This window comes from Felis catus, chromosome D1 (assembly GCF_018350175.1).
Source record: "Felis catus isolate Fca126 chromosome D1, F.catus_Fca126_mat1.0, whole genome shotgun sequence".
NCBI classification, from domain to species: Eukaryota; Metazoa; Chordata; class Mammalia; order Carnivora; family Felidae; genus Felis; species Felis catus.
Genome location: NC_058377.1, coordinates 75,353,565 through 75,378,904, shown reverse-complemented (window position 1 = coordinate 75,378,904; position 25,340 = coordinate 75,353,565). Strand labels below are relative to the sequence as shown.

The 25,340-nt window shown below is 49.2% G+C and overlaps 1 protein-coding gene and 1 non-coding gene across 15 annotated transcripts in view; both read right to left on the bottom strand.

Moving 5' to 3' along the window:
* The window catches only part of NAV2 (neuron navigator 2), a 742,802-nt gene that overhangs the window by 336,554 nt on the left and 380,908 nt on the right, over positions 1-25,340 (bottom strand). The window lies entirely within an intron of this gene.
* LOC111556837 lies at positions 10,077-10,148 on the bottom strand. The gene has a single exon (XR_002736553.2). It is a non-coding gene; the product is annotated as a small nucleolar RNA SNORD45 (small nucleolar RNA).

Sequence of the window (25,340 nt, the reverse complement as noted above, 5' to 3'; positions counted from 1 at the left end):
GTTTGGCTTGTCACTGGCACTACAAACAGAATTAATACATTCAGAAGGTCAGGACTATAGGAGGCTTAAAGATCATCCGGTCCCCTCCCCCATAATTGTCCAGGAAAATCCAGGTCCCCTCTATAGAACGCCTTCCGCTGTGCCGTGTGAAGTGCACTGAAAAGAAATCCAACTGAACTGTGGGAGGCTGGACACAGGACACGATGGCATCTCGGGAAGGCTCTCAGGAAGAAATCCGAAATCCGCGGTGACCTCGCCACACTAAAGATTCCCTTGCTTGTTGGGAACCTGGATACTGGACATTTCCTTTTAAATATTGCTAGAAGAGTTTTTGGAGAGCGAGGATTATGTCTTATTTTTCTCTATGGCCTCCCAAACACTGCCAAACATAGAAGGAGCTTAGGGTAAAAAATAATTTTCAGGAAGAATGGACAAATAATTAAAGACTAACTTTAAAGCTCTGGGGTAAGAGGCTTTTGACTTCTCCAAAGCAGCCAAACTGGTCCCAAGCAACTTAGAGCACACTTCCGAAGAGCAGGCACGCTTTTCCCTCAGATCCCAGGGTTGCCAGGTGCCCCTGGTATTTATTTGCTCTATTCAACATCCCAGGCCCAGGGGCTCCTCCTCCAGCCCCCTCCCCTCCCACTCCTTCATTGAGGCAGATAAGGGTGGAAATTGTGCAATCTCTGGGTGACCTCTGACCCCCCCTTTGAAGGGCCTCCACACTGCCAGCCCTCCCTCCTCCCTCTCTCCCACCCTCTGAGCAGCCACATCTCCTGCTCTGACCCCAGTGAGGTGTCCGGGCATGGGGACTGCAGACATTTTTGGAGGTAGCATAAAGACATTTTAGGCTTATCCATCCCGTTCCATTGAGCTAGGGGTTCATGTAAGGTGAAATAGAACTGTTTAAAGCAAGCAAAAAAAAAAAAAAAAAGCTTAAAAAATCCTACCACAGAAATATGGATAGCTATTGTCAAAGCACTTAAGAAAGTTAAATGGTTTCTAATTTTTGTCCTCTGTTCTGGTTTCGCGACTGAGTGATTCAGATGAACGGTCTGGAATGGAGTTGTCCTCAAACTCTCACTGGGTTGTGTTGGTTTGTTTTGTTTTCGGTGGTTGTGGTTTGGTGGGGGAGAGGGTGGTGTGGTTTTGTTTATTTTATTTTCCCTGTGGGATCAGCCCTTTCATTCTGGGCCGGTTCTGGTCACCAGGGATTAAGGTCAGCAATTTACGAGGCAGTCTTCTTTCCCAAGGGGCTGTGGTCCACACTTCCTGGGCACCGTTGAGGAACTCAGTGGCTCCCCAGTAATACTTGTGCTGTAGGAAATACCATTGCTTTTCATGATAGAGATATGAAAGGGACACAGATACCCTCGAAGTGGGTTAAATATTATTCCCCAATGGGGGCTCTGGAGGCTTTTCCTTTGGAACAAAAGCAGCGGCAGGTAAATTGATTCCACTTTTGTTAGGCATCCTGATTTCACAGGAGATTGCTTCTCTCTCTCTCTCTCTCTCTCTCTCTCTCTCTCTCTCTCTCACACACACACACACACACACACACACACACACACACACACACACCGCTGAGGGCCTCCTCCTTCCCCCAGCCCAAGAGAGGCTACCGGTGATGAATGCCGAGGGGGCTGGCACTGTGGGTCTGGTACGCAGGGCATGAGATGAGGGTAAACAGGAGGAAACAGATGTCTGAGATGCACCTACCAAGACAGTGTGAGTGTACACAATCACCCTCTACTCCAAAGTCAACAAGGACAACCTGGGAAATCCCAGAATGAGGGCACCATTGTTTAGCAGAGGAAAACTTTCAGCACTGCTAATGACTCACTTTTGGCTTCTGTGCGGGCCGTGAAATTACCACTGCTATTGATCACATGGCCTCCACACTCGTGGGCATTTCTCAGCTCCTAGAGCACAGTGAGTAGCGGGGTTCTTCCCAGCCAGCCCCCTTCCACAGCTTCCTGCCTGGTCATGCTTGGGTCAAATGTGGACCTCGAGAACTCACGATGACCTAATTTTATGTTTGTCAAAGCACTTTCATGTCAGTTACCCAGGTGGTTATTCTTAGAACCATTCTGTGATCTAAGCTAGATGGCTGGCCTGATCCCATTTTCCGAAGAGCTCACTGAGGCACAGAGAGGTTAAATGAGCTGTCCAGAGTTGCACAGCTGCTTAATGAGCAGGCCACATTAAGTCTTAGACCTACGGGCTCCTTTCTAAATACCCTCTTCCTGGGTTCTCAAGACAAGTGGACTTTACGTCGTATTCTTATTTTCAACAGAATTAATAGCAGCAACCAATAGCTAATAATAAAATAGATTTCAGGAGTGAATCTTCCATGTGCTACGTACCATTCTGAGAGGTCTGCATGTACTATCTCATTGAATCATCATAGTAACCATACGATATAGGTGTGAAAATTACATTGCCCAGAGGGGAAACCAGGCACAGGAAAGTCAAATAACTTGCCCAAGGTCACAGAGCTAGTAAGTGACACTGCTTGGATTCAAACACCGTGTAGCTACAGAATCTATGTTCTTAACCTGTGCTGTTCCACCTCTCTGTGTGGTGACATCATAATCATAATGTAAGCCTAAGATCAAAAGTAAAATAAATACTTCGCTGAAAGGGTTTTTACAAATAATAGGTGCTATTCCCAGTTAGTGGAGGTTTTGTTTTTGGTTTTGTTTTTTGCTTCTCCTTCTTTGGCTTTAATGATTGCTGCCACTACAAATAAACTTCCATTGAATCCACAAATTCTTCCTCAGATCGCGCAATGGTAGGCAGTATTCTATTTTATTATTTTTTCTAATGTTATTTTCTTTATTTTGAGGAGAGAGAGATTTCTGTATTTTGATGCACGCGAGCAGGGGAGAGGCGGAGAGAGAGAATCCCAAGCAGGCTCCGTGCAGAGCCTGACTTGGGGCTCGATCCCATGAACCGGACAGAGATCATGACCTGAGCTTCAGTCGAGAGTCAGATGCTCAACCGACTGAGCCACCCAGGTGCCCCAGTAGGCAGTATTTTAAATAGCTCTGTGACCTGGGGCAAGTTGTAAACATATCTACATCTCAGCCTCTTCTTCACGGAAACGGGTATGATTGTACTGACCTCTTAAAATCAGGGGAGCTCCGACATATGAAGGCCCCTGAAAAACTCTAAGTTCCTAGAACTAGTTTCCCCAAACTAATTGACGGGAAACATTTCAGTCTGTTCAACCACCTCACTTATGTGTCTTAACTGTAGGACTTTTGGGAAGCTTAAACACGCTAGTGAGCAGCCCAGAGCTCTAAGCAGCCATTTGGAAACGGAGCACTGCCCAAAGGTATTTGCCGCCAGAATCCTTCAGGTGGAACACTTCTCAAGCTACCGCTCCAAGAAACACACTTCAGGATCGGTACCTGCAAGGCTGCACCTGGCATATATTTTCCCAGCAGGCCCTCCTCTTCGGCAATGTTCAGAGCAGCCTGAGGCCATCTGAAGGCACCCCTAGATTTTTTTCTCACTCCATTTTGAGACCCTGCGGCGGGAGACTTAAGCCTGCACTTCTATCATTATAACTATCGGTCCAAAGACCACAGGATATGAGTGATGGGACCATGGGGGCCTTGGGGCTCCAACAGAAACATGACCAGAGAACTCAGATGACCCCACCCCTGTGTCCTACACACAATCTGGTTTCTATCAGGCGGGCTCCTGCAGTCACACTGAAGGTCAGTCATTCAGAATATGTGGCAGGCCCCCGACACAAAACCAAGGTTTGAAGGATGGCCTTACTGATAATGAATCCCCATCCTTCCAGCATGGAGCAGAGGGTAAGGAATGCCAATGGGATTGGTCCTACATCAGCGGGGGTGGGGGGGTGCCCAATTGGAGGAGGATGTGCGCCTTTGCTCCGATACCACTGTCCTATAGAGGTGGACACGGAGTGTCTGAAATAGCCATTGTCTTATTCTGATAATAAAATTGCTAATATTTATCAAGTATTTGCATACTTAGCACATCCCAGACACTGAGCTATTTATCGACATCACCATCTTCATCCTCGCAATAACTCTCTGAAAGTGGTACCATCACCAGTATCCAGAACTGGTAATAGAAGCACAAAGGTGTTAGGTAAATTACCTATCATCACACAGCTCATAAATGGTAGAATTCCATGGTGGAAGTCCAACGTGGGTTTGTCTGAATCTATAGCCTTGTACCGATGGTTATAGGCTTTGTAGGTCTTCTAGAGCAGTGGTTCACACAGTGCGGTCCCTGCACTTATGGTGTCAGCAATACCTGGGGATTTGTAACATATGCCAAGTCTTAGACCACACCCGCCATAGACCTGCGGAAAGAGAAACTCTAGTGCGACCCAGCAGTCTGTGTTTTGTTGTTGTTGTTGTTGTTGTTGTTGTTGTCTTATAAGGCCTGCAGCTCATTCTGATGCCCGCGAAAGATGGAGAATCACTGATCCAGAGGAAAGAGCTTTGTACTCAGGCTGTCTCTTCAGAAAGCCCCAGAATGAGTCATCTGGCCCATTGTCCACTAGCGTCACCCAGCAACAAGCAGCGCACAGAAGGGCAGGGTGCAGGGCCCGTAGTTATTCCAGGAAGAAAAAGTAATAGTGAGGGCTGGCGGTCGCAGGTCACTAGGGACCGAGACAGAACAGGGAGGGAGACCTGAGGCCAGCACAAGGCATGCCTGCATTGAATATGCCACACCATTCCCACCCCACTTGCTCACACAGCCACAGGTTCACAGAGGGCTGTGCAGGCCTTAAGGATCCCTGAGTTCTCTTCCTACCCGTGTGCACACCCTGACCTCAGCAAGGCCCCTGCCAACAGGGGCTCCTGCCTCTGCTCGAACCCCTGCAGTGATGGACAGCTCACTGCCCCCAGGGCAGTTCTTCCTTCTGTGGAGATTTCTGCATGTTTCCTTGCACTGTTCCCTGCCATTCCTTCCCCCACCCCACCGAACTCAGTCTGAACTAGACTGCCTCAGGGCAGCCCTTCAGATATTTGACAGGGCCCATGCTTGCCCGGTCTTCTCTTGTCCAGGCCCAAGGCCTTGGCTCTTTCAAGACTTCCTCTTCTACCTGTTTTCGTGTCCTTTCACTGTCCCGGTCCATCCGAAAAGGCTCCTGAGGTATTCTCAGAGAGGAATCCCCACAAGCCCTCATCTGCCACTTTCCGTTGGCCGAACTCAGCACACTCCACTTAATGGAATAGTTTCTTCGGGCAAGCTGAGCCAACAGCAGCCGGCCTGGCCACGCTGTCCCAAAAGAGGAAACGGGGAGGGGGCGCTGACCGCCTTTCCTTCTCTTCTACCTGATCAAGGCATGGAAAATGGCAGCCTGTCCTTCAGAGATTGCCTCCCTGCCTCTGCTTTCTCTAGGAAACGTTCTCCCCAAGCCCACCCAATGTAAAGTGAGGGAGGCCCATCCTGGATGGGGAAGATCCCCCCTATGTGCCCGCTCTGCGTAACCCGGAGGAGCCCCTGCTCCCTGGCATCTCCTCCTCCTTCCCAGGATTGGCAGGGGTCCACCAGCCCCATTGGAACCTTTGGCTCTCGGAGGTGGTAAACATCAGGCGGTGTCAAGGCCCCGCAGCCTCTCGCGGTTGGCAGTGATCAACCAGTCTGCAGGGAAGAGATAGTGATGAGTCTGTTTTCACTGGACGGACTTGTGGTTATCTTCCCTGAGGAAGCCAAGGCGGGGGCTGGGTTGGGAGCCTGGAGATCTGGCTACAGGCCCTCAAGCTCCCAATGCAAGCTCCCAGTGCCTACTCTGGAGACAAACTGCTTGAATTCAGAGTCTGGTCTACCTCGGCTTGCTGTGTGACCTGGGGCACGTTGTTTAACTTCTTTGTGTCTTGTGATCTCATCTGCTCATCTGCACCTCTCAATGGTGAGGCCCATGTGAAACATGCATATGAACAGCGGGCATGGTAGCTGACACACGGTCCGTGCTCACTGGATCCTTATTGTTCCTATTGGTACACTGCTTTATACAACTGGGTTAGGGAGCAAGTGATGCATGACTAGAGCCTTTCTAACTTTACAAAGACTTCATTCTCTTGTTCGAGCCTAACAGCTCATGAGACGAGAACATTAAGATTTATCATTACCATTGTATATGTGAAAACACTGAAGCCCAGAAAGGTCAAGTGACTAGTCCAAGGTCACACAGCAGACCCATCACCTGATCCCAGACCATCTGATCTCCTGCCTTGGGCTCCTGGGGTGTGGCTATGAGGGACAGTTTGATTTATACTATTACTGCATTTTCCCTCATGTTCTACAGCTGTCTTATTTTCTAAAATCAAGAGCTACACGTGTGATCTTGGACCTAAAATCCCCAATCTGGACACCACACAGGCTCCCTTGTCCCATGCCTCCCGGTTTCTATCCTAAGGGGCATCCAAGGAAGAGATTTCTCTGTCTCTTCACTCCCTGACCTGGTTTCTAGGCCGGGACTTATCTGGTCCCTGCCCGGTGTTCAAGTTTACAGCCAGGCTCGCTGTCCAACCCAAGGCTCACTGTCTGACCCTGAGCCAGAACTTGAAAGTGCACAGTACCCAGTCGTCCTGGAGACCTCCATGGGACGCCCCATGCCGCGCATCTCCTGAGTAGCCACCTACAATGTCCTCAGGAAGGGGCCCAGGCTCTCTTTTGCAATGACACAGACCCAAACCCATTTCTCCTAGGGTTTCTGGACTGGAGCAAGGCAGGGTGGGTGTGCGGGGTGGGAGAAGGGTATACCTGACTGCTTCAGATGCACCCCTCTAGTTTGCAAATCCCAAAGCCCTTCCTTAGAAGGAGATTCTAGGAGACTTGTGCCTGGGGCTGGGAGACGCCATGTTCTCTACTCAGTGGCTCCAGAAATACCAGATTTTTACACGGTGTCCCATCTGGGCCCAATAAGCACCATCTCTTCAATGTCTGCACTAAGTGGCTTGCAGGCTGTCTTGGCTGTGTGTTCCTGGGAAGGACAATTGATCTCAATGCTCCTCCTCTGGCTCTAAGACATGCTTTTCTCCCTCCTCAAGAGATGTCAGGCATTGGCTCCACTGAGCACTTATCATCCAGGGGTGCTCTAATGACATCAGTTTCCTGAGAGTTGGACAGTTCCCCTCACTTCAAGACCCCGCTTTGCTCTCCCTCCTCCTCCTGCTCCTCCCCATGTCCACACTTGGCTTCAGCCTGCAGACCCTGACAGCACGTGGAATTGGGTTCTCACTGTCCTCACCGTCACTCAGAGCCCAGCTTGGTGCTGTTAATAGATACAACCAACAGGGCTGAAAATTTATAAAGAGGGCCGCCTTGTTGCAGATGAGTGGTATTGCAGGGGTTGAAAACTAGCTGCAGAGCAGAATTGTTCTTACACTTATTCATGCACGCAACAGATATTCTTGAATGACCACCAAGCGCCCCCATCCTTTTTTGGGTGTTGGGGAGACACACAGCTGAACAAGACAGACAAAGCCTGCCCTCAAGGAATTTACATACAAGGGCAGCAGAACTGACAGGCAAGTAAATGTATAGTAAGTACCACAAGAGGTAGAGCCAGGTGAGGGATAGAATGTGCCTGGGGGTGGAAAGGCGTGCCCTAGAGAGGCAGCCCAGAGAGGCTTCTCCAAGGAGGCACCTGCCAGCAGAGACTCAAACAAAGGAAGTGAGCCCTGTAGCAGACCTGGGGGAACAGTGCCAGGGGCAGGGGGACAGGAGCGCACAAGCCCTGAGCAGAATGTGGTCAGTGTGCTCAAGGACAGCAAGAACGCCACTGAGACTGGAGCAGAGAGAGCAAGGCAGAGGGTGAGAGCAGATGAGCTGGAGAGAAAAGTTGAGGCCAGTGCCCGCAGCGCAAGAGTCTGCAAACTACTGCAAACTGACTCTGTCAGCCAATGAGCTAAGAACAGTGACTACGCTTTGAAAGGGTTAGAAGAAGAAGGAGACAAAGGTGGAGAAAAAAGGGAGACAATGATGAAGACAAAGAAAGATAAGAAGATGATGGCGATGTGACAGACTCCTATGGGACCCACAGAATCTAAAATATTAACTTGGGGCACGTGGGTGGCTCAGTCGGTTGAGCGTCCGACTTCGGCTCAGGTCATGATCTCACAGTTCGGGAGTTCAAGCCCTGCATCAGTCTCTGTGCTGACAGTTCGGAGCCTGGAGCGGGCTTCCGATTCTGTGTCTCTCTCTCTCTCTCTCTGCCCCTCCCCCGCTCATGCTCTGTCTCTCTCTGTCAAAAATAAATATTAAAAAAAAATTTTTAACTAAAAATAAAAAAATAAAATATTAACTACCTGGCCCCGTACCGAAGAGGTTTGCTTGTTCCCCAATATAGAGATCTGAGGGACAGTAAGCCATCTGGCTTTTATTTCCAGCATCACAGGAAGCCAAGGAAGTTCTGAGCAAGGAAGTGGCACAAGCCAAGGCTGGCGCAGGTCAGGGCTCACTCTGGCTCCCCGTGGGGAGGCAGCTGTGGGGTCTGGCACTGGGTGCAGGCAGGAGATTTTATACTCACGCGGGAATGAGAGGACGGGGACGGTGGCTGTGTCTGGGATGGGGGCAGTGGCTGCGGAAAGAAGGGGCTGATTCTGAGGCACATCAGCAGAGTGGCCACACTGGATCCGGGATGTGAGGGAGGGAGAGGAGCGAAGGACAACTCGGGTTTTGAGGTGGGACAACTAGGGGAGTGTCGGTGCAGGAGGCTAAGAGAGGAGCAGCTGGCGGGGCAGGTTCGAGAAATCAAGAGTTCCAGTGTGGCCATGATCAGGCTGAGACGATGATTCAACATCACAGTGCAGACATGTATGTACACATTTATATATACGCGTGTGTGCAAAATGTACACACGTAACGTAAAGGATGACGTCACCGACGCTATTAGGAAAACAGAAAGGAAACAAGAATGTATAGAACAGCTACTCTGCTGCGTGAAGTATCTGATATTCATTCCCACAGCAATCTATAAGGAAGAATCTCTCCATCTGTCTCTCCCACTTTACTGATGAGGAAAGTGAGGCTGAAACGGTTGAGCCATTTGTCCAAAGTTGCACGCAGAGCCGGGTAGTGGGGAGAGCCGGGAGATGAAGCCAGGGGTCCCTGCGCTTAACCCCACGACCACTAAACAGAGCAGCACATCCCTGTCTACTCCGGCATGCAGCCTTCCTTTCTTGGCACCTGTGTTTGGGCATTTTTATGTGGGCAACACAATGGACAAGTTGGGTTCCCCCGGGTTTCCTGGAATTGATTCTACAGACCAGAGACGATAAAATGTTCTTGTTTTCTACCTCTGAATTGAGCAACATGGGATAAACACATTTTTATTACAATACCTTTTTCTCATTCAGTACTTTTTAAATTATGAAGTAACACGTGCTTATTAATTGAAATTTTAAAATGTGGAAAAATAGGAAGGGAGGAAAGTAGTAATGTTCACAGCCCTTAAATGTAGCCATGATTGATTCTGGGACTTTCTTCAACATTTTTCTTTCAAAGTTTATTTATTTATTTTGAGATAGAGACAGAGTGTAAGTAGGGGTGGGGCAGAGAGACAGAGGAGAAGACAGAGGATCCGAAGAGGGCTCCGTGCCGACACCAGAGAGCCTGACGCGGGGCACAAAGTCACGAACCATGAGATCAAGACCTGAGCCAAAGCCAAACACTTGTCTGACTGAGCCACCCAGGTGCCCCTGATTCTGGGACTTTTAAAAGGCTGCACTTGACCCACTGTATAGTCAGCAACAGTTTCTGGGGTTCAGAGCTGTGAGCTAAGGGAAGAGAACCCAAAAGGAACCAATAAACTGTGCAGCAGAGGAGTTAGGTAATCATAAAAATGGCAGGCATTCATTAAGACAATATGTAGGTGTTGCTAAGAGTTGTGCTAAGGGTTTTAACCGCATAATTTTCTTTCTCATGTCCCATTTTACATTTGGGGAAACTGAGGCTCTTGTCACTCCCAAGCACTCCCAGAGCAGAAGCTCTTCAATCTCATGTCACTCTGTGCTTAGAGAACAAGTATGCCCCACCAGAAGGCTCTAACAAATACGGCTTTTTTTTCCCCACCCAAGGGTTTAGTGTAATTTTAGAATTGACCTCAACTGTGAATTCAACTAACACATGCCACCATATCACCGACCTCAACACACATTTCTCGAACAACTAAAGAAAAACTAAAATCTGATAAACCCACAACAAAATTAAGGAGAGGAAGCCAGAGTGAAGTGAGGCAACCCAGGCTAGTCTCATGGATTCATTCATTCAACAAGTATCTATTGAGCCCCTACTAAGTGCCAAGCACTGGAGTGAGACACTGAGGACCAGTGCTGAACGTGACAGACTAAGATCCTGGCCTCAAGGTGGATTTTGGCCAAGGGATCACCATGGTTGGCTAAATCTGGGGAAACACTCGGAGTAGCTTCCCCTCAGACCCTAGAGGTCTGCCTTACTTCGCTCTGATGCACATGGCCACCCTGTGCCGACCAACTTGCAAAGAACTATCTAATTACACAGTGCTTCTGTTTTATTCTTTGGGCCAAACATTGTGTAACTTGTCCTTCCACGTCATTTCTTACTAGCTTATTTCTGCTCAGTTTCCAACCAGATCCAGTAACTGGAATTTTTAACCTGAGGCTATGGCCCTCCAGGGGTCTCCATGGATGAGAGGATGTTGTTATATGGATATATATTTTGCAGAGGGTCAGGGACATGAAGGGGAGCAAGGGTCCATTGCTTCTGTCAGAGTTGCAAAGGGGTACATAACCTCAAAAAAGTAAAAATCCACGGCCATAATCTTTTTCCACTTCAGTGGTATTTCCCATAATCTGTGAGTGAATGTTGACTCTTTTCCTCTGTAACAGACTCTCATAGAGCCGAGACTGAGTGGCATTTGGGGTTTGCTTTCAGAAACTACGCGAGTATAGCATTGGTATTTTTCCAGGCACGGCATAAAACGGAACTTAATTCATTCACTTCCACATTGACACAAGGGGGAATGTTCCAATTCCTCGGCCGCTGAGAAAGGCAATGTCCCCCACCAGGCTTCACACAACCCTCTTCCACTTGATTATTATTTGAGTCTCACCCCTGGCCCTGGCTCCACACTGTGGGTCTATACCGTTTCCCTGAGTACACACAGTCTTAGACTTTTTGGGGCCAAAGAAAATAACCCTGTTCTGATAGTCGAAGGCAAGAACAGACTTCCTAAGCAGGTTGTTCATCTGCCAGAATTCCTGCTCACTATGCTTATTCTTGAACTCCAGATATCAATCACCATCTCTATAGGGTAGAGAAAAGGAACAGAAAATACAGACAGTCTCCTGTTATTTCATTTTGTTGAAAGCAAGTAGCACATTCAAGTGGAACATTTAGGAGTCAAGGTCTTTGCGAGCACTCATTCCTTCCCTGCCTCAGCAAATACAGATTGAGTGTCTGTGCACCAGACGCTAAGTGCTGAGGACACAGTAATGGACAAGACAAGCATGGTTCCCACCCTTCTGGAGCTTATGGACTAAGGCAGGAAAGAGCCATTGCAAGCAAATATACGTGTGTTGAGAGTTAGGACAACAATTATGAAGCACTACTGGGAACATGGAAGCAAAGACCCAGTGTAATATCACCATGGTGAAGAGCAAGGAAGACATCCCTGCTGAAGTAACAGATACGCTGAAGCCTGAGTAGAAGTTGCTAAGGCCAGGGTGCATGGAAGGAGAAGAGATTAATGGAGCCATTGAGTCTTGTGCAAAGGCCCTGAGGCCAAAACTAGTACAGCGTATTGGAGGAACTGGAAGAAAGCCTACGTAGCCAGAACAGAACGTGGAGCCACAAATGGCTGGAAACAGGCTAGAGAAGAAATAAGGGTCTGTATAGACAAAGCCTTGCATGTCATTGTGGGGACTTGGGTCCGAATCCTGACCCAGCAATGGGGAGTCATGGAAAAGTACTGTGAAGCGTATGGGGCATGATTAGCCCTGAAAGGGTCTTTTTACTGTTTTATTTATTTATTTTTAAAGATTTTACTTTCAAGTCATCTCTATACCCAATGCGGGGCCTGAACTCACAACCCCGAGATCAAGAGTCACATGCTCCCCGACTGACCCAGCCTGATGCCCCTAGATCTGAGGTTTTAAAAGATCATTCTGACCACAGTGTGGAGAGTAGACCAGGGACAGGCAAGACCATGCATGAGAAACCAGTTTCAGAGGCCTTTCCGGTAGACCTGGGGAGAGATGCTGGGTGGTTTGAATCAGGGTGAAAGTGGTGGGCATGATGAGAAGTGGACTTCCTAAGAGAAAACGGGGAGCGTGAGCCCACAGACTTGATGGTGGGTTAGCTGTGGAGGTGAGGAGGAGGGAAGGATTACTCCTCTAACCAATCATTCCTGCTTGTCTCCAAAGGAGTTCTAGACCCTCCTTCCCACCCTGCCTCCAGGAGATGGCTATCCAAGTGGACACTGCAGTGGGGTGATTTAGCACGTCACGTATCAATCTGAAAAGGAGCCACTGATTCTCGAGGCTCCAGTGACACTGGCCATTGTTATACACATTGCAGGAGCCACAGCTGTCCCCACTCGGAGCCTCTGTGTTGGTGATTCCACTACCTGGATCAGGCAGGCTCCCCTGGTCTTCCCACGGCTGGTCGTTCAGCTCTAACATGGTCTAACATCACCCCCAGTTGCTCGTGAACATGTCACCCTGCCTTCCCGTCTTCACAGCACTCGCCGCTCTCTGAAGTAAACGTATTAATGCACTTGCCTACTTGTGGTTTGTCTGTATCTCCCCACGAGAAGGTAAATCCCATGACGACAGAAACCTCGCTATTCTTGTTTTATCGTGCCTAGCACAGTGCCTGGTGCACAGCAGGTCCTCAATAAAAAGAAGATGAATGAGTAAATGACTCCCCAGAGCCCCAAGGGCCCCCCGAGTGCCTTCTCCCTGGGCAACATAGACGTCCTTGGCTCTGGGCCTGGGCACAGACTGAGCGGCCCCTGTGCTCAGATTCCCCACGAGCCCTTTCAGACTCACTCTGAACCTCCGTCCGAACACAGGGCTCCGGTGAGTAATGGTTTTCCAAGAAACAGGATTCTCATGGGAGTTTCCTTTTATTCCCCAAAGCAGAAGAACTGCCAGGGCTGGTATTTTTCCAAACTCCACACTTTGGGGCACAAAGCAAACTCTATAGGACCCTGGGACAGAATTCCTTATTCACGCACACGGCTAGAAGAGCTCACAAGCAAATATCACTTATGCTGCTGATTCGTTACTATTTCTTTTTCTGGTTTTCCCTACAGATCTCAGGGCCAAAGTCAACTGCATTTGCAGTTCATAGCTGGTTCTTTTTAACCCAGGGTATTAGACAGGATTCAGTCCTCCCAGCTAAAGGATTCAGTTCTCCCAGCTAAATTCCTTCTTGGAAAGGGCTCTTGATTCTTCTCTCTTGTTCTTCTCATTTTGTTTTCGACAAGATGTTTCCTAACATGAAGATGGGGACTGCATTCAGCAGAGGGGAAAGAAACAGGACGTGGTGAGGCCCAGCCAGGCCCCTGCAGAGTCAATGCCGAGGGTCGAGTCAATGCCGAGTCACCATGAATGGTCAGTTCTCAGGGCCTGTGAGTCACTGGCTGTGCGCATGGGGCTTCTGGTTCCTTCCACGTGCCTGCAGTCTCCTCCCCAAGCCAGAAGGGAAATGACTAATCACAGACATCACTGTCCAGTGATGATTTCACCTGAAATCATAACATGGTACCTGTAGGAGAAGATGAGCTGTCATCCTACAAATCTCCTGTGTTGTCCTGGGGTTGAGTTGAGTTGGGACAAAAGATGGGATCCCACAACCGCTGGGTGGGGCTAGGTACCTCTCTTCCACCTGCCTGTCACAGCAACAGTGCCTAGGCTCACACCCTGGCAGATGAGCTGGGGCGGCTTGTGGAATAGAGACCAGACTCTGTTCTAAAACTCTAATTCAGATGCTGGGATAGACTAGGGGATATTTTTCTCTTAGATATTGCCTTTCAGGAAATAGAGGCAAATGGAAAGATAAACTTTTGGGGGGGAATGGATAAAAATTCACTCTGAGGGACGTTTTGGCGGCCTCCGCTCAAGGTCACAGCAATGTCATCTGTAGGTGGGCTTGCCCTTCCTGAGCATTTTCATATGCTCTCCATCACTGCTGATCTGCACCCCCAAATGGCAATAGCAGTAATCTTTTATTGAACACTCACTGTGCGATGAGCCCTTGATATAGGTTATGTTATTTTATTCAGTTCCCATAAAAACCCCTTTAGGTGACTGTCTATTATTGTCTCTATTTTACGGACCAGGAAGCTGAAGAATCAGACATTAAGGGACTTGCCCAAGAACCGCCAGCCCATGAGTCCTGCATGGGGGACCAGCCCCTCACTGGATATCAGAAGCTCCACTCTCATCTGCTGCTAGCCTCTGTTCAGTGGAAGGATCAGTTCATTCCGTTTACTAAGCCAGGAAAAGTGTATTTGGTCAGCTTTCTCTCTTTCCCCAGAAAGCCTTTCACCAACTATTTTTTGTAACGCTGGGTTAAGTACCACCCGAGCCTTAGTCTCTTGTCATCAGTGAGAGTGCTGGGCAGGACTGTCTTGAGTGTCTTCCCGGTCCAAAGTTCAGGATCTCATTCTGACCTATCACACAAAGCATCTCCTTCCTCTCAAGGGGGGAAAAAAATCTTATTAGGCTCTTTAGAACATACACCTGCAATTCTCCATAGACAGGGTCCTGCAGAATCCCCAGAGGAGGTTATTAATTAAGATCAACACTCTCCTGGGCAGGAGAGTGTGTGAAGGTGGGCAGAAGAAAGCTGTTCTGCCAGGGCGCCTGAGTGGCCCAGTCGGTCAAGTGTCCGATTGCGGCTCAGGTCATGATATCATGGTTTGTGGGTTCAAGCCCCATGTGGGGCTCTGTGCTGACAGCACAGAGACTGCTTGGGATTCTCTCTCTCTCTCTCTCTCTCTCTCTCTCTCTGTCCCTCCCCCACGCTCTCTCTCTCAAACTTAAAAAAAAAAAAAAGAAAGAAAGAAACTGCTCTGCCCCGCTGGGAAGGTCTCACTCCCAGTTCGGCAGCCAGCTGTTTAGTCACAGCCAGGCCAGTTCCTGGATGCACAGGACTATGACGACCAGCCTGTGTAGCTGTGGAGGGAACCCCTAAGCCCTCAGACCCGCTGTCCGTTTGCCCTGCAGCAAAATGGAAGATGGTTCCACAGGCTGCAAGCCACGGCCCACCCACCAAGGATGCTGCCCACCTGCCCGGGCCTGGGCCTTTCCTCAGCCATCATCCCATCATCCCTCACTGGACACATGGCCGACAATGCCAAGAAACTGGCGTCGGTGAGAGAAGGTCCCTGGCCCTCACTGCCTCCTTTGATAGTCACCTCACTTTCTGCCGTGGCCACTGCCTCCTGCTCCCGTGGCCCGATCCATGCTTCCTCTCACTCCCTGGGCTCCCCTCCTCCAGCTGCTCCAGCCCCGTCTCTATTCCTCACAGACCCCCACTGTTCCTCCACCTGAGAAAGCCCCTCCTCACACATCTCACTACCTTTCCGGTCTCAGCTCCAACGTCCCCCCCTCAGAGAGGCCTTCCCTGGCCTCCCTTCCCTCTGTCGCTTCACTCGGTTTTATTTTCATCACCCTCACCATGGTTTGAAATGATTTTCTCCAGGCATTTCACTACCTGTCTCCCTGGCACTAAAATAGAAGGTCTATGAAGGCAAGAACCCCCTCATCTTGTTCACGGTTGTGTCCCCACCGCCTTGGATGGAGTAGTAGGTGCCCAATAAATGGAGGGAACTAACGTGTACAGATTCCTCACTCATAAGGTGGAGGAGATAATTTTGTCTCACAAGGCTTCTGTGAGGGGGAGAGATGACATATTTTCAGGGTTTGTCAAGACGAGGTCCCACTAACTGGAAGCTTTAAATTCATTCTTTGGGCATGGGAGAGAGGCGGTATAGACTGGCGGTGAGGCCTGCAGGCCCCAGAGTCTGAACTGGACCCTCACAGCTAATTAGCTTTTGGGCCTTCAGCAAATTATTTAACTTCTCTCGGCCACAGTTTCCTCGTCGGTAAAAGAGAGATAATAATAGTACTAACTCCCAGGGCGATTGTACGCATTATATTAAACGATCCATGAGAAGTACTCAGAGGAACCTGTAGCACGTATCACACCCTCGATAAATGTAAGCTATTACTGCGTAGCAGATACAAGAACGCATACCCTCTGTCCCACTCTCCCATTGCACACGATACAGCCTGCAAAGCACATGTATGTAAATCCTCTCATTCATGCCTCTAAAACCCTCCGAGGGCCAGGCATTACCTACCCGCTCTATTTTACAGCTGAAAAACCTGAGGCTCAGGACAGCTTGCCCGAGATCATACAGCTAGCCGGAGCAGAGGGCAGAAAGCCTCCGATTCAGGACCCCAAAAGGCTCTTCCTAGCCCCACGCCGTGCTTGCTTCCTCGCCTGACCTACAGCCCTGGAATCTGAACACGTGGTCAGGCCCAGGCTGGGGAAAGCCTGCCATGCTCTTTGTGTATTCCTGCTCAAAATAAATAGAAGCCCTGGGCCTCTGCACACTCACTGAGGCCAACCGTGTCTCTCCCGAGCCGGCTCCCATGCAGGCGGGTTGAGGGTTTGGCAAAGCCACAAAGGCAGATGGGGACTGTGGCTTCTGCCACTAGGGCAGGGCCAAAGTTCTAGTGCTCTCCCAGCTTCAAGGCACATCAACATAGCCCAGCGTTTCTGGGGGTGGGTCAGAGCAGGGCACTGACAAGGTCACCCCAGGCTTTTACAACTGCTTCCAGCTGGCATGGTGTGTCCGCTGAGCGTCAGGGTCTTTCCCGCGGATCAGGCAAGCCTAGCGGCCCCTCCTGCTCTCACTCCCTGCCCTGCCTCAGCCCCTGGCCCTCGTCTGCCCTTTCCAAGGTGCCCCGACTAGCCTTTGGCAGCTCTCCCTGCATCAGGGACAACTCAGGAAAGGGACTCTGTGCCTGAATCAGTCCAAGCAATCCAAGAGGCTGGGTGCAAATGACGTGAGGGGGAAAACAAACCGCACTTACCCAAAAGAAGCTGGCGCCCTGTTCAGTCTTTTCAACTCCCAGCGGGAGCAGATTTGTTGTGACTAATGCATCAGGCTTTAAATAGTTTCAAGCGGCATAGTGATTAGCCCAAGGCACGACGGAGGCAGGCGCAAAACGTCTCCAAAAGTGCAAAGTTTCCAAGAGAAAGGAAAGGCTGCCACTCTCAGAAAGCATTCACCTGCTGGCGGAAGCCCACCCAGTTCAAGTCCTTAATAAAGCAACAAGGCACAAGGAGCTGTGGCGATAAGGAAATCACACGGAACCAGGCGAGGGATTTTCGGTCGGATCCTGCCATCCTCCTCCTCACAAACCCTTCATGATTGTTCCTTGCCCACCATCTGCATTTCTCAGCATCACCTTCCAGGACCTTTATGAACCGGTCCTATACTGGGTTGAATGGTGTCTCATCAAAGCGTCATATCCACCTGAAACCTCAGAATGTGACCTTATTTGAAAATATGGTCTTTGCAGGTGTAATTAGTTGACATGAGTTCGCAATGGACTAGGGTGGGCTCTAAATCCAGTGACCGGTGTCCTCATAACAAGGCCACGTGAAGACACAGCGACACACAGAGAAGAGAATGCCATGCGAAAACGAGGACAGAGATCAGAACTCTGTGTCTACGTGCCAAGAATCGCTGGCAACCACCAGCAGCCAGGAGAGGCAGAAAGCAGATTCTCCTTCAGAAGGAAGGAACCTGGAGGAACCCTCTAGAAGGAACCAACCCCAGTAATGCCTTGATTTTGGACTCCGAGCCCCAAAATGATGAGCGAACACATCTATTATTTGAGGACACCCTGGCGTGGTATTTTTTTTTTTTATGGCAACCCTGGAACCTAACACAGGTCCCAATCTACCTGTCTAACCCTGCTCCCATCCAAGTCACCTTCCTCACATTCCCTGTAGAAGAGGCGGCTGTTATACATTTAAAAAGTGACAGTGTTCAGGTCTCACCTTTGCCTTGTTGGCTGCTGTGTGACTTTGGGCAAAGCAATTAATTTCTCTTTTTTTTCAGTTGTCTTATGTATACCATGAAGATAACAGAAGGGTAGTTGTAGGAGGTTGAAGGAGAAAATGTGCATGTAACAAGAAGGAGACTATATCAGCCACGGAATTTCTCTGGGGCTTGAAGGCATTATATTTGCTTGGAAAATTGAGCCAAATAAACCTCCTTGCAGGACGGTGGCTTCCAAGTGCTAAGATCAAGAAACTGAGGGGCTCTGTTGACTAACAGGATGCATCGGTAGTATATAAGTTGGGTGGTAAGAGTTGGCTGATGCAGTGTGAGAAAGGTGAAGTTCATAAGCAAGAATCGAGGAGATAAAAAGGGCCAGTAAGACAGAGACTGGGGGAAGGAGGGAGCAACACCCCTCCACACCATGGTGTGAGTAGGGAGTTTGGGGGGAACAGAAATATCTAATGGATATTTCCAGTTCTTTGTGGTGAAGTCTAAAATGTAAGCCCATTCCCGCATCTCTTCTACAACATATGCAGTGAACTCTACACTGGGTACCAATGTGTTTATGATCATGGATTCCTTAGGCTTGAGTTTGGAGAGGTACTGAGTTTAGAGGCTGGGTTGTCATAGGAGTAAAGTGAGGAGAGCCCACACCGATCCGTGAGCAGGAGAACCAAGGACTTGGGGGACATCTGGTTTACCCACACATGCAAGCGGGCAGCATATGGAGGGCACTTTGTAAACATTATACACGAATGCTTGCTTCAGCCTCAGTCCTCACCTTCCTGACCGTAACTTACTCCTGCCTGAGCTTGGAATGACGTTTCCCCTTCCTATACCGCTTCTTTAGCTATTTGAATCCTACCCATCCTTCAAGAATCAGCTGCCTCCTGCCTGAAGCCTTCCCCCACCTTCCCCAGCTGGAAAGGGACATCCTCTATCTCTTAGCTGTGGGCAGGGCGTATTCCCATACAACAGGTACTGTATTCTATCTGGAGTTAGAGTTAAGCAATAAAAAACAAGACAAAAAGTCACCCAGAGGCAGATTAAGGGAAGATGACCTCAGAACAAAGACAAAGACCCAGGAGGGAGAGTGGGGAGGGGAGAAAGTGGGAGGAGCGGACACTGAAAAGCTCAAATGGCCAACTTCATTCACAGTCACTGTCTGGGGCTGGTGGCAGGTCCAGCAGGGGAAAGGTGATATCTTCAGCAGGCCTTTTCGTAAAGCTGAAACTCAAGCATTTCCCCTGACTGAGTATCATTGCGAGGCACCGTGAAAACAGCTGCTGTGCTGGTAACTGGTTTCTTGGAAGCTCTCTACAGCCATGTGGACACAAATTACCAAAACTTCCCTCTGCCAAGCTTTCTCCCCACTCTTGCTCAGAGCAAATAAATACATCCACCATGGTCTGAAATGGCCCCTCAAAGGCGGGGCAGGTGAAATGCTCTGACCTACCCACAAAGAGCTCTGAGAAGGAGCTCTCCATGGGCCTGGAATGAGGAAATAAGTCCATTTACCTGTTCAGCGGGGGAGAAAGGAGACAATGAGACCTGCTCCCCACCTACCCCTGCCCTCGGCACCTGTCCCGGGGCCCGGCTACTGAGCTGCTAGGAGCTGGGTATACAGGAACAAAAAAATACATGTTTGCTGTTCTCAGGAAGGTCCTGATTCAGGAGGAGACAAACAAGCGGGCAACGGCAATGCAATGTGAGTAGTAGTAGAAAGAAAGATTAGCCCATGGGTTAGGACAACCCAGGAATTACTGCCTGGGCTAAGCTGTGCCTTAAAGAGTGAAGAGGGATTATGTCTACAACTCACTACCACCACAAATCCACACGCTGGCCGTTAGATTCATCATCTTTTTAAATATTCAAACGTAAGGAAATGTATGACTTGGGGCAGCAGGAAGACCCTATGATAATCAGGTGAAGAAGCTTGGAAAGGGTTAGGCAAGTAGAGGGAGCAGAACATGCAAAGGTCCAGAGGCAAGGTCATGGTTGCCATATAGACACCACTGTTGTAAGGATACGTGGAGGATTCAGTGAAGCAGCTTCTATAACAACAGGAGAGGCTGGGTAGCATAAATATCAGACATTTATTTCCCACAGTTCTGGAGCCTGCGTGCCAGCACGGTGGGGTTCTTGGCGAGGGCTCTCCTCTTGGTTGATGGATGGCTGTTTTCTCACTGAATCCTCACATGGCGGAGAGAGCAAGCTCTGGTCCCTCCATCCCCTTATAAGGACACTAATGCTAACATGGGGCTCCCCCCTCATGACCTTATCTGAACCTAATCATCTCCAAAGGCCTCACTTCCTAACACGTTGGGGATTACGGCTTCAACGCATGAGTTGGGGGGAGGGGGCGGGGGGGGGGGTAGGTCACACACATTCAGTCCATAGATTGAGTTTGCAATAATTGACATTAATGACTATGAGAATAATCACTATCTGTTCCAAGAAATACCAATGAGAAAGTCCATCCCAGTATTAACAATCTAGAGTCGGAAACAGTCTATCTGCCCAACAGTCGGGGATGGGTGAAATAAATTACCTGCGTACAACTAAATACTCTCTCGCTAGTAAAAGCGACGGTGTGTAGCTTGGAGGGATGTCCATGAGGGATGAAGTTTTTTAAACTGTAGGTCAGAAAAAACACAGATGTTAATCAGTTGGGAAAGAAGACTAGAAAAGCAAAACTGACCAAAACAGTCACAACGCTTACCTCGGAGGTATCATTAAAAGTAACTTTTAGCTATCCTTTTACCCTGTCCATATATTCTAAATTTTCTACAGTAAACATGTAAGATTTTTGAAATAAGAAAGGAAGGGATGGGTGTGTGTGTGTGTGTGTGTGTGAGAGAGAGAGAGAGAGAGAGAGAGAGAGAGAGAGAGAGAGAGTTTATGTATTTACTGCCAGACGTGACCCAGGCAATATGAGAAAGAGCTTCACTGTGACCCTGCAGGTCAGAATGAGTGAAAAGGCGCTCAGCCCAGGGTCCCTGCAGCCACTCCCATTGTGGGCTGTTACCTGAGTCCTTTCACATTCTCTTCTCAAAGGTCATGTTCAATCAGCCCCAACCATGCTCCTTAAATAGCCAGTGTCAATGGCATAGCCACATTTACCTTCTAAGGTGGGAATGCCATTAGTTCTTGGAGTCAAAAGTTCCTTTTAGAAATGTGTAATAATTATTTGTCAGCAAATCAGCAATGATAGATGTGACTGTTGGCCTATTGGGCAGGTCGGGGGGGAAGTGTGGGGCGGGGGGGAGAAGAAGTTGAAAGAAGCAGCTCCAGGGTAGACAGAAGGCAGCTGTGGTCTTTGAAGGGCCAGCGAAGTCAGAGAGCCAAGGAGAAGGCCCTTTGCCTTCACAAGTGAACATCTAGGCTGGCAGTCGACCACCTAAGGCACATCTAAGAAAGGCAGCAGGTAGGATTGAGTAACAGCTGAGACTGAGCACTTTATCCATCCGAGCCTGCCCTAGTCTACACTCTGAAGCTACAACGTGAGCCCGACACGGTTCTAACTTGCGTGGAGCTTACGTCCCCCCGGAGAGGAAGACTTTGAAAAGCAAAGGCACGTGTGTCACGAAGATAGGCAACAATAAGTACTACGAACATAAATGCCAGGGTGTGAATAGAAACGGACGCGCTGCTATTTTGGATGGGCTGCTCGAGGAAGAGCACAGACAAGAGGGAGGGGAGGGAGCAAGCTCTGTGCTTCCCTGTGGAAAAGCATTTAAGGCCGTGGGCACAGCCACAAAGGCCCTGAGGTTGAGTGTGTTTGGAAGACTTAAAAGCACAAGACCTCCTGTGACGTCTGGGAAACGCTCTGGGGGCACCTTCCCCCGCAACCGGGTGTGGGTTCTCGGCAGGTGGGCATCTCACACCCTGCCACCATCCTACGTAATCAGACCCAAGGAAGCTGCTTTCTCTGTACCACCACCACCATCCACAGGGGGAACGAGTCCCCGAAAACCTGGCTTTGGTGACTGGCAGCACAGGGTGATGGCTAAGAGCTCAGGCTTTGAAGTCAGACGCCCGTGGGTATACGTCCAAGCTCTCTCACATCCCTGCTGTGGGCCCCTGAGCAAGCTGCTTAGCTTATACGAAGCCAAGGAGTGTGCTGATAACTTGGATCTTCTGGGGAAGAGGGTGCAGGAGATGGAGGAAAGCCTCGATTTGCAGCATTCGCCAATTCTGTGGTGTAAATACAGCCACGGTGGCTGATTTCAGCGAGTGACGTGCACTCACGGACTACAGAACTAGGAAGAGACAGGTACAGTTGGCTCTCAAGAGCCAGCACCCGCCAGCGCACATCACCTCAGTGATCACCTCAGTTTCCTCATCTTTAAAATGGATTTCACCTCATAGAGTAGTTGGTGACAATGAGATGAGGTGTATATGAAAAGCACTTAGCACCATGCATCACACACAGTTAACACTCTATAAGTGGGAGCTATAATTCTTCTTTTTTAATTTTTCAATGTTTATTTATTTTTGAGAGAGAGAGAGAGAGAGCATGAATGGGGGCGGGGGGCAGAGAGAGAGGGAGACACAGAATCCGAAGCAGGCTCCAGGCTCAGAGCTTCAGCACAGAGCCTGATGTGGGGCTCGAACTCACAAACCGTGACATCATGACCTGAGCTGAAGTCGGACACTTAACCGCCTGAGCCACCCAGGTGCCCCGAGAGCTGTAATTCTTACTCAGTAAGGATGTTGAATTCTGGTCTGGCTCTTGTATGTAGAAATGAATCCTCAAAGGAAGGACAGCAGAGGGTGAACAGGAGGGGTGGGGCCTTATTCTGGCCCTGTCTCTGCTTCCTGTGTGACTTTGGGCAAGTTGCTTCTCCTCTCTGTGCTTCAGTTCCTCCATCTGAAGTGAGGGACAGAGCTAGTTATAAAGTTCCTTCCAGGGCGCCTGGGTGGCTCAGTCGGTTAAGCGTCCGACTTCAGCTCAGGTCATGATCTCGCGGTCCGTGGGTTCGAGCCCCGCGTCAGGCTCTGGGCTGATGGCTCAGAGCCTGGAGCCTGCTTCCAGTTCTGTGTCTCCCTCTCTCTCTGCCCCTCCCCCGTTCATGCTCTGTCTCTCTCTGTCTCAAAAATAAATAAATGTTAAAAAAAAAAAAAAAGTTCCTTCCAGATTGGACATTCTGCAACTTCCTACTTCGGGGACTGTTCTAGAAGCACCACTGGAAAGAGTAGGTGCTTACGGGTTACCAGGGCATCATAAGGATAGGATGGAGCTCCCTGGATTCTCACCAGTATTCAAAGCTACCTGAACAGAGGTGGCAAATGGGTACAGAGTCTAGGACGGCAAGCCTGAGTGAGTTCTTTCCTGACAAAGACCAAAGAACTGTTTAAAAGGTCAAGAGGAAAACACCTTGAAAGAGAGAGAGAGAAAGAGACCTGACAGTGGGTTGAGAAAAAAGAGATCTGAGTGAGTGGTTTGAGGACTAATATGTTCTCAGAAAAATGCCTTTAATAAGCATTTTATTTATTTTTTTAACGTTTATTTATTTTGAGAGCGAGAGAAAGTGCACACGAGCGAACAGGGAAGACACAGAAAGCGAGGGAGAGAGAGAATCCCAAGCAGGCTCCACGCTGTCAGCACAGAGCCTGACGTGGGGCTTGAACTCACAAACCGTGAGATCATGCCCTGGGCCGAAATCAGGAGTCGGATGCTTAACCACCTGAGCCACCCGGGCGCCCCTAAAAAGCAATTTAGGAAGGAGGGCTATGTGTGCCAAACCTCGCATGTAAAGAGAGAAAAGAACTCGGGAAGGAGCTGCAAATAAGATGGTGGGTGAGAGGAGTACGGCAGAGACACAGGGGAAAATGAAGGTGAGGACGACTCGGCTCTAAGAGCACTGTCGCCAGGCACAGGCAGGGGAGCGAGAGGCTGGCTAGAGAAACAAAGTAACGCCAACCTCGTGGACTTGTACACCAAATCTGTACAGCTCAGTTCCTTGTGCCTCCGATGTCCTCATTAGATTCCCTTTGAAGTACATCAGACTATAATTTTCAGGAGTCAAGAACAAAGCTCCCTGTAGCCTTTGGCTCATTCGGACCATCAGTAGGAACAAAGTATCTGACGCAGCTCCCTCAAAGCCACAGACATGAGGCAGGCCTGCCCGCCGATGACAAATGGCCCTGAAAGATTCTGTGGACTTTGCACTTTTCTTTATAAAAGTCTCTGGACTAGCCCACAGTTCTTCTCTCGGGAGGGGGCGGGGGGGGTGGGGGGGAACGAATGAATATCGAGTTTGAATGCTGCGATCCCAGCAATTGCTTTCACTGGCTATTATGGCTTGGAACTCAATTTCTCCTCCCAAATAAGTAGTTTTCTCAAGCAGCCTGAGAACTCACGGCTCTTCTCGTCATGACGAGTAGGTAAACTTAACTGAATTTCCATCTCGGTAATCCCTGCTCGAACATTTTTGGGTCAGACATTGTTCCCATAAGGAGCTTAATTCCGATGCCTTGACATCCAGGGAAATGAAAGGCGGAAGTCGGAACGCGTATTTCATTCTGACTGGAGCTAAACTCTGACAGGTAAGCTTAATTACTGCCTGCCTGCAGCTCCTAATCAAGCGGCTTCTGACGGAAAGAATAAAGTCATAATAACATGTGATGACATTCTAGTCAAACTGGGAACCAAGTCGCAGCAGCCGGTGACTGTAGTGGCAAAGCCAGACGCTCCAAGAGGTGGGGACAACACTGTGACAGGGATGCCTCCACCCACTCTCCCATCTCGGTGTCTTCATTTTAATGAGGACGCAAAGAGTCCCGGCCCTGTGGAGTCAGGAGCCATAAATGCTGTGTTAACTCTGTCTATAAACGATTATCAACCATAGCCTTTAAGCTTATTAAAAAGAAGCCGAGAAAGGAATCAATCATTGTCACAGGCTCAGCGTGAAGTTGCTTCTAAAAATAAGAGTCCATCTGAAATTCTAAGAGCATCTTACAGGCGGATGGCTACACAATCTGTTGGTAAAATGTAAGTGAGTAAAAAAAGAGACCTCAGAGTGGTCCAGAAATGACACTGAGAGTTTAGAGTCTCTGGGTTTCAATGCTGTCGTTTGCCTGCCTTGTAGTTTGGTCCGGTTCTGCCCCGTCTTGGCCCGTCAATATCTTCGATCTTGTTCACACACACCTTTGTCTTTCAGCATCACCATCTGCCTTGGAAGCCTGGCTGAGAGACGCCTTCACTCTCTGCCAATCCTGCTTCTCCTGGGTCCGCACCTCTCTGCAGAAGTGGTACTCAGCC